The sequence below is a fragment of the Leptinotarsa decemlineata genome, unplaced genomic scaffold, assembly GCF_025532065.1.
Source record: "Leptinotarsa decemlineata unplaced genomic scaffold, Ldec_3_MD MMD2_tig00000199_RagTag_RagTag, whole genome shotgun sequence".
NCBI classification, from domain to species: domain Eukaryota; kingdom Metazoa; phylum Arthropoda; class Insecta; order Coleoptera; family Chrysomelidae; genus Leptinotarsa; species Leptinotarsa decemlineata.
Window position 1 is genome coordinate 4,086,933 of NW_027412544.1, and position 10,291 is coordinate 4,097,223.

At 35.2% G+C, this 10,291-nt stretch overlaps 1 protein-coding gene across 1 annotated transcript in view; it reads right to left on the reverse strand.

Moving 5' to 3' along the window:
• Nucleotides 1–10,291, reverse strand: part of btsz (bitesize) — a 414,949-nt gene that overhangs the window by 269,728 nt on the left and 134,930 nt on the right.

Consider the following 10,291-nt stretch of genomic DNA (forward strand, 5'->3'; position numbering starts at 1 on the left):
AGTCAAATAGATTGTAAAATCGAGTTAGACAGTAACCTCTTGATAAACAACACAACAAAGTTTTTGTTTCGGGGTTGAAATTAGATGATTTTAATGTATTTCCACGTGTTAAAACCGAAAGTGACCATAAAAATTATATATTAGCTCTTGTTTTCAAGATATAGTATCATTATATTATATATATGTATATTGAGTTTTCAACAAATGAAATATTTCATCACCAACAGTTGGTACACATGTTTGTTTACATAACACCCCTCTCATCAGCTGTGACCTTATAAGAGATCTTCGCTTGTCTAAGGAAAAGGCTGAGCTGTTAGGGTCAAGACTACAACAGTGGAATCTTCTAAAACATGATGTGAAAATATCTCAGTACAGACAGCGTCAAAAAGATTTGCTTCCTTTTTTTGAGAAAAAAGAAAACCTCGTAGTTTGTTCTGATGTTAATGCTTGAATTTGGATCACACTCCATCTGAATGGAGACTGTTTATAGACTCTTCAAAACTAAGCTTAAAAGCTGTACTTCTGCATAATGGAAATCAGCTACCCTCTATTCCTATAGGTCATGCAGTTCACATGAAGGAAACGTATATAAATATGAAAACACTTCTCCAATCAATCAAATATGAACAACACAAGTGGCACATCTGTGGTGATCTGAAAGCCATTGCTATACTCCTAGGAATGCAATTAGGGTTCACCAAGTACTGTTGTTTTTTGTGTCTGTGGGACAGTCGGGATAGAAAATCTCACTATAAAAAAATGAACTGGCCTACACGAGACCTAAACCCTAATGAGAAAAATGTAGTTTACGAGCCTCTTGTTGATCCTAAGGATGTTCTCCTTCCCCCATTACATATTAAGTTGGGACTAATGAAAAACTTTGTGAAGGCCATGGACCAGGAAGGACAAGCTTTTAAGTACTTGAGAGCAAAGTTTCCCAGGTTGAGTGATGCTAAAGTCAAGGAAGGCATCTTTATTGGGCCTCAAATCCGTGAAATCGTAAATGATCCTGCTTTTGACATGATTTTAACAGGAAATGAAAAAAGAGCCTGGGAAGCCTTTAAGGGGGTTGTACATGGGTTTTTAGGTAACAAAAGAGATGATAACTTCACAGCATTAGTTAAAGAGCTTCTTCAAGCTTACCACCAACTTGGATGCAACATGTCCTTAAAAATTCATTTTCTTCACTCTCATCTTAATTTCTTCCCACAAAACTGTGGAGCTGTGAGTGACGAACATGGAGAAAGATTCCATCAAGACATTGCCTTAATGGAACAGAGATATCAGGGCCGTTGGAATGAAGCAATGCTTGCAGACTACTGCTGGTCTGTGTTTAGGGATGCTCCAGGAGTGTTTTATAAAAGACAAGCTAAACGACAGCGATCTTACAATGAATCGGATGGACTCAATTGAAATTTGGTGGTACAAACTTCTTTTATTTGCCAAAACACTAAGAATGATGTTTTTTTATTAATTTTGTACTTAAAATATTCTAAAAGAAACATAACAATATTGTTTTATGTACTTTCACTTTTCACGTATAGTATAACTACTCTTTAAGATTAAGTACTGTGTATCTCAAAAACCAGAGCTAATAAAAATTTTTCATTGTTATTTTCGTTTTTATCACCCCAAAATTAGTAGATTTAATGTAGGAAACATTCAAAAAATATTTTTTTGTTGTGTTGTGATAACCAACGCACTTCTGTGTGAAATAGCAATCGGTTGAAATCTTCATCATTAGCAACACAAAGCTGATTAAATAATATGTCATTTATACAGCTGTTTCGCATTTTATTGACTGCTTTTGATGATATATTGCAGTGATTGAGAGAGGCGCTCACTCAAATTTTTCGCAACCAAATGTTACCTATGAATGACGCAAAGTACAGTGAGCACATCTGGAATTTTATTTCATAAGTACGCAATATTAAGCCTTTGTGACATACGGTCATAGCCGGATCGCCATCCGTAGCAGCTGATATGATATTTTTCAATGGAATTTCTTTCTCATCACAAAATTTTTCCAGTGTATTATATATGATTTCTCTTTTTGTATCCGTCTCTTAATTTCTGGCAAATAGTAGTTCTTGATATATTTTACCATTTTCAATAAACCTCACGTATGACAAAAAAAATGCTTAATTGGTTGGTAAACTGGACTCGTCTAACTGAATTGAGAATTTAGAAGTCTTCAGATGATTGCACATTTACTCTTCAATGTTTTCAGCCATCTCCTCAATTCGTCTTTGCACGGAACTATTGCTTGAAGGAATTTTTCGGATAATATCTGCCGCTGGTTTTTGGAGCACAGTCGTTATTACTTCTTTTATTTCTGGTAAAATTAAATCCTCTCCAATACTGTGAGGTTCACGTGTTTGAGCAATTAGCAAGGAGATATTGTAGGAACCTCGAAGTCCGTCTTCGTCTTGCTTAGAAGCCGCTGAAAAATGTTTTGACACAGTTGGCTGGTGTTTCTTTTCCAGTTCTTGAAAATAAGTCACTTTTGTCTTTTTTTATCTAAATGCATTTTATTCAAACGATCCTGTTGCCTTGAGGGTTTCATCGCTTCATTCGAAAAAGTTGTTTCACAAAGAAGGCACAAACACAAAGGCGAAGATGTATTTGTGGGATTTTCAATAAATCCATATTTTATATATTCCGCGCTATACTGCCGTTTCTTCTTTTTTGCTTCCGACATAATTTCAATTTTAAAAATGCCGAAGTGAAGAATCGAGTATTAAAAACTTGCTAATGACATCACTCACAGTATTCACCACCTCACGTACAGCACTTTACCTAGCTAGTTGCTAACTAAATTCACTTGTTTTTCTAATATCGTGGAATGACATTACTGGCTGGATGGCGCACGAGCTTTTATGTGAGGCAGTGAGCGGGCCTAGTACTTTCGAGAATGGAGACTAGAAACTTTTCGCTTCGCATTGAAGCTTACCGCCATTTATTGTACAGTTTGACAACTATCGGACAGGAAATAGTTACTGTTTAGTCTCTTAGATGGCGTTACACGAGGAAACGCGCGTTGAGCGTAAAGGAGCGGTAAAGTTTGTGTTAAAAGCAAAAAAATATTTTTAAATTAGCCATCGCCCCCCTCAACCGCTTCAACGCTCCTAATCTTCTCTGTGCCTGATCTATATATCTGTGTATAAAGTAACTTCTTTTTAAATTGAATACTTCCTTCCTTTCTTTGGAAGATAAGATTTCCACATTTTTAGTATGCAGAAAGCCAAGAAATTTCTTTCTCAAAAATTAATATTTACCGGTTATGTTAGCAACATCATCATCAGACTGCAAAACGAATATCGGTGATCATCAACCTACAATTGTTCAGAAGCTATCGTGCTAACATCATTCTGACCACAGTCAGTCGTTCAGTACTAAAAATCTATAGGAAAGACTCTGTACATCCCTCCTAAGTTCCTTTTGAACTACCAGATTCCAATAAATCCATCTCTGCGTCGAAGGTTCCCAGAATACACAAGGGAAAATTGATAGAGCTTAATTGGAACGGAGATAATTAATTGTTGATCAATTGAACTATATCACGACTACGTCTTCCAATCGAGTGACAATTGATAATTGAGGAGCATTAAGATATTCTACGAATGATAGTTTCAAACTATAAGGATAAATTATGCGAAGTCGTCAGTTGAATAGAAACGTTTATTAATTTTTTTCTCACAGATAAGATAAATTACTAAGAACTAGCTGAACGGACATAAGCCTATTAAATATATGTGGTTGTTTATTTTGATTTTACGTAAGACATCACGCACGCTATTTGTTTTGCGGAATTTTTCAGATTCGTATTTCGACCTAATTTCATCATAATTTTGCAGTATCAAACTCTGACCTATTACGAGTATTGCACAACATAGATCAAAGTACAAAGGAAATACTAGAAAATATGAGATCATGTGCTTGATGGTGGATGTGCAAAAATTGGAAAGTCCAAATTTAACATTCTTTCCAGATTATTTTTTAAATTATATTCAAATAAACAAATTAAATATCGGAAATTGACTCAATATACAGGGTGTGACTGAATAAGTGTAAAACATTCAAGGAGGTGATTCCTCATCGAAGAAAAGATAGAATCTTTCATATAAAGAAACTTCATTGGAGAATCCCTTGTTAAGATACAGCCCCTTAAAAGGGGTACATAAAATTTGTATAACAATTTTTTTCACAAGCACTGAAAAAGTTACAATATTGAAATCAACATGACGTTTTGTACTACCAAAAAGAAACTTAGCCAGTAATTTATTTGGTTTACCCCATGGTTGTAAGGGGTGGAAAACGCAACCCCTAAAATATATTTCCAATGTAACTTTTTGTCTTATTATTTGTTTACCATTTAAAAATTGACTTCCGATAGCGTGTTTCATTCTAAACAAGAAATGTCTCTTGGGTTTTTTGCCCAAAATAAACCAGTTGGCAGCAAAAAATTATTTTACGAACAACTACAGAGATACAGTTAAATGCTGACGTGCTACCTGACTAAAATGGGCAGGAGCCCCATCATGCATAAAAAATATATCCCTTCTGACGCCCAAAGGAACTTCCTCCAGCAGTACTGGATGCACTTCTCTTAAAAATTGAACGTATGCCTCACCATTTAATCGAGGAGGTAGAAAATGAGGCCCAATGAAATCATCCCCAATAACTCCGAGCCACGCGTTGAGAGAAAAATGTTTTTGATGGTTAGTTTCGACAATAGCATGAGGGTTTTCATCAGCCCATATGTGGTAATTATGAAAATTAATAATCTTGTTCCGAGAGAAACTACATTCGTCTGTGAATTCTATCGTCTTCAGAAAGTCACAATTTCTTTTAATCATGTCCAACATCCAATTGCAAAATTCAAGACGGTTCGGAAAATCTCGCGGTAACAGTAGCTGTACTCGTTGCAGATGGTAAGGGTATAAGAGTTGTTCCTTTAAAATTCGAAATACCGTCATATGATCAACATTTAGCTGGAAAGCAATCTTTCTAGTACTGGTAGCAGGTTGTTCTTCAATCAAATTAAGTATTGCTTCCTCAAGCTGTGGTGTTCGTACTTCTCGATGGCAACCACAATCCTGTGTTCTTTTGTCGAATGAACCATATTCTCGTAATCGTTGATGAAGTTGAGCAAATATTCTATGTGAAGGATGCTGCCGTTGAGGATACATTTCAGCATATATTCTAGAAGCTTCTAACCCATTCCCCTGCGACAGACCGTAAACGTAATGTAATCAGTCATTTCCTCATTTGTGTATGCCATTTTAATAACAAGTGATTTATTAAAGTAACAAGTTAAGAACAGAACACCAACACACAATTAGTATTAATTCAATTTCAAAAATTCACAAACTGACAGCGTCATACCAATTTAATTGTCTCTGTCGCTAATAGCGACCTACCAGATAGATTAGTTTCGTATTTTCGCATTTATGACGATGTATCTCTGTAGTTGTTCCTAAAATAATTTTTTGCTGCGAACTGGTTTATTTTGGGTAAAAAACCCAAGAGACCCAATTTTTAACTGATGAACAAATAATAAGACAAAAAGTTACATTGGAAATAAATTTTAGGGGTTGCGATTTTCACCCCTCACAACCATGAGGTAAACCAAATAAATTGCTGGCTAAGTGTCTTTTTGGTAGTACAAAATGTCCGGTTAATTTCAATATTGTAACTATTTTAGTGCTTGTGAAAAAAATTGTTATACTAATTTTATGTACCCCCTTCCGTGATGGTCCCTAGAATGTATATAACTTTTGGGCAGAGAAGCTTGGGCCAAGAATCTTCAATATTTTCCTCCTCAGTTCAAAGCAATGAATTTTTTCAGGCTATATAAGTCAAAAGTTAAAAAATGGATAAGCAGTCAAAGTCGCAATTATATTCACCAAATCATCGACCTCAAAAATAATTAGGGCATTTTGCTTGTGTATGAGGCAGTGTTTGTATGTGTGTATATATGTGTATGTATGAATGTGTGAGAGTAATCTCACTTCTTATTTACCTAGGTGTACTATAATATGACTAGTTTGTATGCCAAAACGTTATTTCGCTTTCACTCAAAAAATCAGAGAATTACTCATTGGATACATAAATGAATAAACTTTTACCGTCTATTTAAATATATATATATATATATATATATATATATATATATATGCTGAACTGGTTTTCCGGGTATTTGATCCGTGTATGTGATATTATCTCTAATTTCACCGACGTTTCGACAAAATCTCATTTGTCATTATCTAGGTGTGCTAATACGTGTTCAGAAGTTTTGTTGACCTTGCTCAACTCACTTCTTACTATACTGGTAAAACGGTATTCGTTACGTGTTCAGATATAGAGGGTCCATAAACACTCTACTACCTACTACTTAAATGTTGTTGAGTTTTACCTGAGTTCTTCTTCTTCTTGGTTGACCTCATCTCCCCGTTAAGGTATCGAATATGAAATCTGAAGTTTTCACGGATAGGAATATGCTGAACTGGTTTTCCGGGTATTTGATCCGTGTATGTGATATTATCTCTAATTTCACCGACGTTTCGACAAAATCTCATTTGTCATTATCTAGGTGTGCTAATACGTGTTCAGAAGTTTTGTTGACCTTGCTCAACTCACTTCTTACTATACTGTTAAAACGGTATTCGTTACGTGTTCAGATATAGAGGGTCCATAAACACTCTACTACCTACTACTTAAATGTTGTTGAGTTTTACCTGAGTTCTTCTTCTTCTTGGTTGACCTCATCTCCCCGTTAAGGTATCGAATATGAAATCTGAAGTTTTTACGGATAGGAATATGCTGAACTGGTTTTCCGGGTATTTGATCCGTGTATGTGATATTATCTCTAATTTCACCGACGACGACCGATTTAAAAACTTCTTTATCTATATCAAGACACTCGATGACCTTCGTATTTATATTATTTCCTGGACCCGGATGTCACGCAGGTAGCTATAGCTGCCTCCGTGGTGATTTTGATAGTTTTTTTTGTGAACACAAGATCTATTAAGTGAAACCACAAATGTGCGTCTGGCTCCTGCTGGTGGCTCCGTGCATTTGTATTTATTTCTTCTGGTAACCAAGTGTTGCCCATCCTTACACTTGGCTGCACCATACTGATGATGGGCCAAAAGCCCGAAACACGTGTCTATGGTTTGCCACTTCCTTGAGTGCTATGTCCGATTTAAAAACTTCTTTATATATATATATATATATATATATATATATATATATATATATATATATATATATATATATATATATTAGCCATGCGCGGATATATTTCCTTATGGCTGTTCTTGTGTTTGTTCCTTCACATATGATTTATGTTATAATCTGTACTAACTCAATGTTGTTGAATAAACATATTATTATTATTATTATTATTTGAAGCCAAAATATTGGTGACAATTGCAGTGTGGTGAAGCGAAGCCCCGTTTCGTTGAAAATATATCAACATGAGCTCCAATAGTTGCAATTCATCAACAAGAGGTTCAATACTCTGCCTTAAAATGTCTAAATACCTCGGAGAGCTAATAATTCTACGGCTGAAAACAAATATTTCTTGACTTTTCTGCTTCACAATAGAATGAGGATTCTTTTGTGTCCGCAAGTATAAAAATTGTAGCGATTGAAAATGCCGGAACTGCTCACAAAAGTTTCGTCTATCTAAATGCAGTTTGACGAAAAATTACGCACTTGGTTACAAATCTCCAGGAACCGCTGGCAAAAAGCCATGCGGCATTCAGAATCTCCTGATGTGAGTGGATGAACTCTTTTCTGATCCTGTATGGATGAATGTTTGTTTTTTGAAAATCTTCCTAAAGTGGTCTACACACATGGGAACCTCGTTCGTTGAACTTGGTTCGGCGAACCAAGTTCTTGGTTCGTCACTCCTTACACACAGTGGAGGGGAATGTGAACAGCGGTTCGTCATTTCACTAGTTCGATTCCAGCAGTTGAGATGAGTCCTTCGAAAATTTTAGCTCCTATTGTTGTATTATATAAGTTTGGGGGTTTCACAAGAAAGAAGAAGAAAAGATCGCAATGGACCAAGCAGTAGGTTGGTAGTGGTTTCACTTCAATCTCTAATATCATCTCAGGGAGAACTGTGCGAAAGATTATACCAAGGTATCAAAAGAGCCCTGTTTTTATTAAAAAAATGGTAGCGCCGCCTAGACGAAGGTTGATACAATACTGTTATCTTTCTTATCAGGAAAGTAGTAAAAACGACCCGTTTCCTATGTGCCTTTTGTCTAATCTTCTTACTTCATTCCGCAGTATATACTTATTCCCATGTAACATGTCATATATTTTTCATTTATTCACTTGGTATATCAGGCAAACAAATAACATACTCTTCTCAACAATTTGGTAAACAACTATCTATGCTTAATTTGATTAGAACGAAAAAATGATCTATAGACAATCTGACAATCAAGTACCTTAATATTGACTGAATTTGTAAATATTTCGTTTTTGGACTCTGTAGCAAATTAATACTTAGAAAAATGTTTACTGGTCACCTTCAATTTGAATAACATAATGTACCTGTTTGTACTACATGAGAAGCAGAAGAGTCTCTGAAGTAGACTAATTTTTCCAAGCAATTTCTGTCCTATCAACAAAATTAATAATCAGTTGAGATTATAAGAGATCTCACAGTGATGATTTGCATTCAAATTAATATGAAATGAAAAATTCCATACATTTGAATTAATTGTCAACAATTACTATTAGTATTAAGTGTGTTTGATGATTAAATTATCCCATTCGAATTAATTAAGCTTCATTAAAAAAACTCCTGGTTGAAATGCAACAAGTTTTCTAGCGTGTAGTAATGGTCGAAATTCTCATGATATGACTTGTAATTCAATTATCATTATTGTGATTTGAAGAACATTCGATCTTCCTTTGACTAAACGCTATACTCCTTCTGGGACAACTGCCCCCGAATGGATTGATACTTATCCGAGTTATGAATGGGTAATGAGATCATCAAACTTCTTGGTAAACAATAAAGAATACAGTTCCGTAATCATAATTTTTGCATAATGGAAAAAATTTGATGTGAGCAGCAGTGATATTTCGTATTTGACTGTGCAACTACAAGTTGTTCAATATAGATGATTTTCACTATATTCTCTTTTAACTAACCAATAAATAATTGAACCGATTTTCAAGTAGGTCATGAAAATTGAAAATATTTTTTCAAATACATTTTCAAATAAATAATTTTATGAGGTAATGTCTTCGAAAGTATTCAGAAACTGAACACAAAATTAAACTCAATTTTGACTAAATTATAAAATTCACCATGAATTTGAGATATTTATTTTATCAACTTTGCGAGGTGTGGTGATCAAAATGATATATTCCAATGCTGTTTTTTTATTAGCTGGGAAAGGGAACAAAAATTTATTCGTAAATGAACAATCACCTGAATCAACTGAAACGTTGATACGTCAAGAAGCGTACTTCTACCACGCGACTGAAGGTGACTGCCGCAGTTGAAACGTTTGGAGATTGTAACCAAAGAAGGCCACGGCAAAACTCGGAAATCAACCAAACCAGATCGTATTAGTGTTCACATAATTGGTTTCCAACGATTGTTTTGATGGAGTTTCAGGAACAAAATTACGAACATTCCCAATTGATCTCGTAATATTTCCACAGCTGCCGCAGCTGCATCCGGAACGTTTGGAGATTATAACCAAAGAAGACCAAGGCAAAACCCAGAAACCATCCAAAACTTTCACGCCTGCCGTTATGTGGTAGCCACTATATGCAAAATACAGAGCCATAAATACAATTAAATTGGATACTTTTTTCCAATGCACGTTTAAAAATATCTGTCACATTCTTAAAAAAAGTATTTGATATACATAAACTTTGTCTTCTACACTAAGTAATTTGGACGAATCGTTCAAAAGTTATCACGATAAGATTAACTTGACGCAAAGCAGAAAGCCATTATGCGTCACGTCTACTGTAAGACGACATGGGAGTAGAGCAGAGGGGTGGTTAACGCAATGAAGCGCCATCGCCAAGAACGTGACCCGAACGCGGACAGACGCGTGACGGCAGACTTCGTTGACGGTTGTGTTAGTTTTGCGAAATTTCTTTATAGGTAACACAAGTCGATTCTCGAACTATTCATTACTTAGCGCAGTTGGCATATTTTTTCAAATACGGTATTTTCAAAGTGAAAATATAAATTACTAGCTGTTTCTCGCGGCTTCGGTCGCGTAGAATTTGGTTT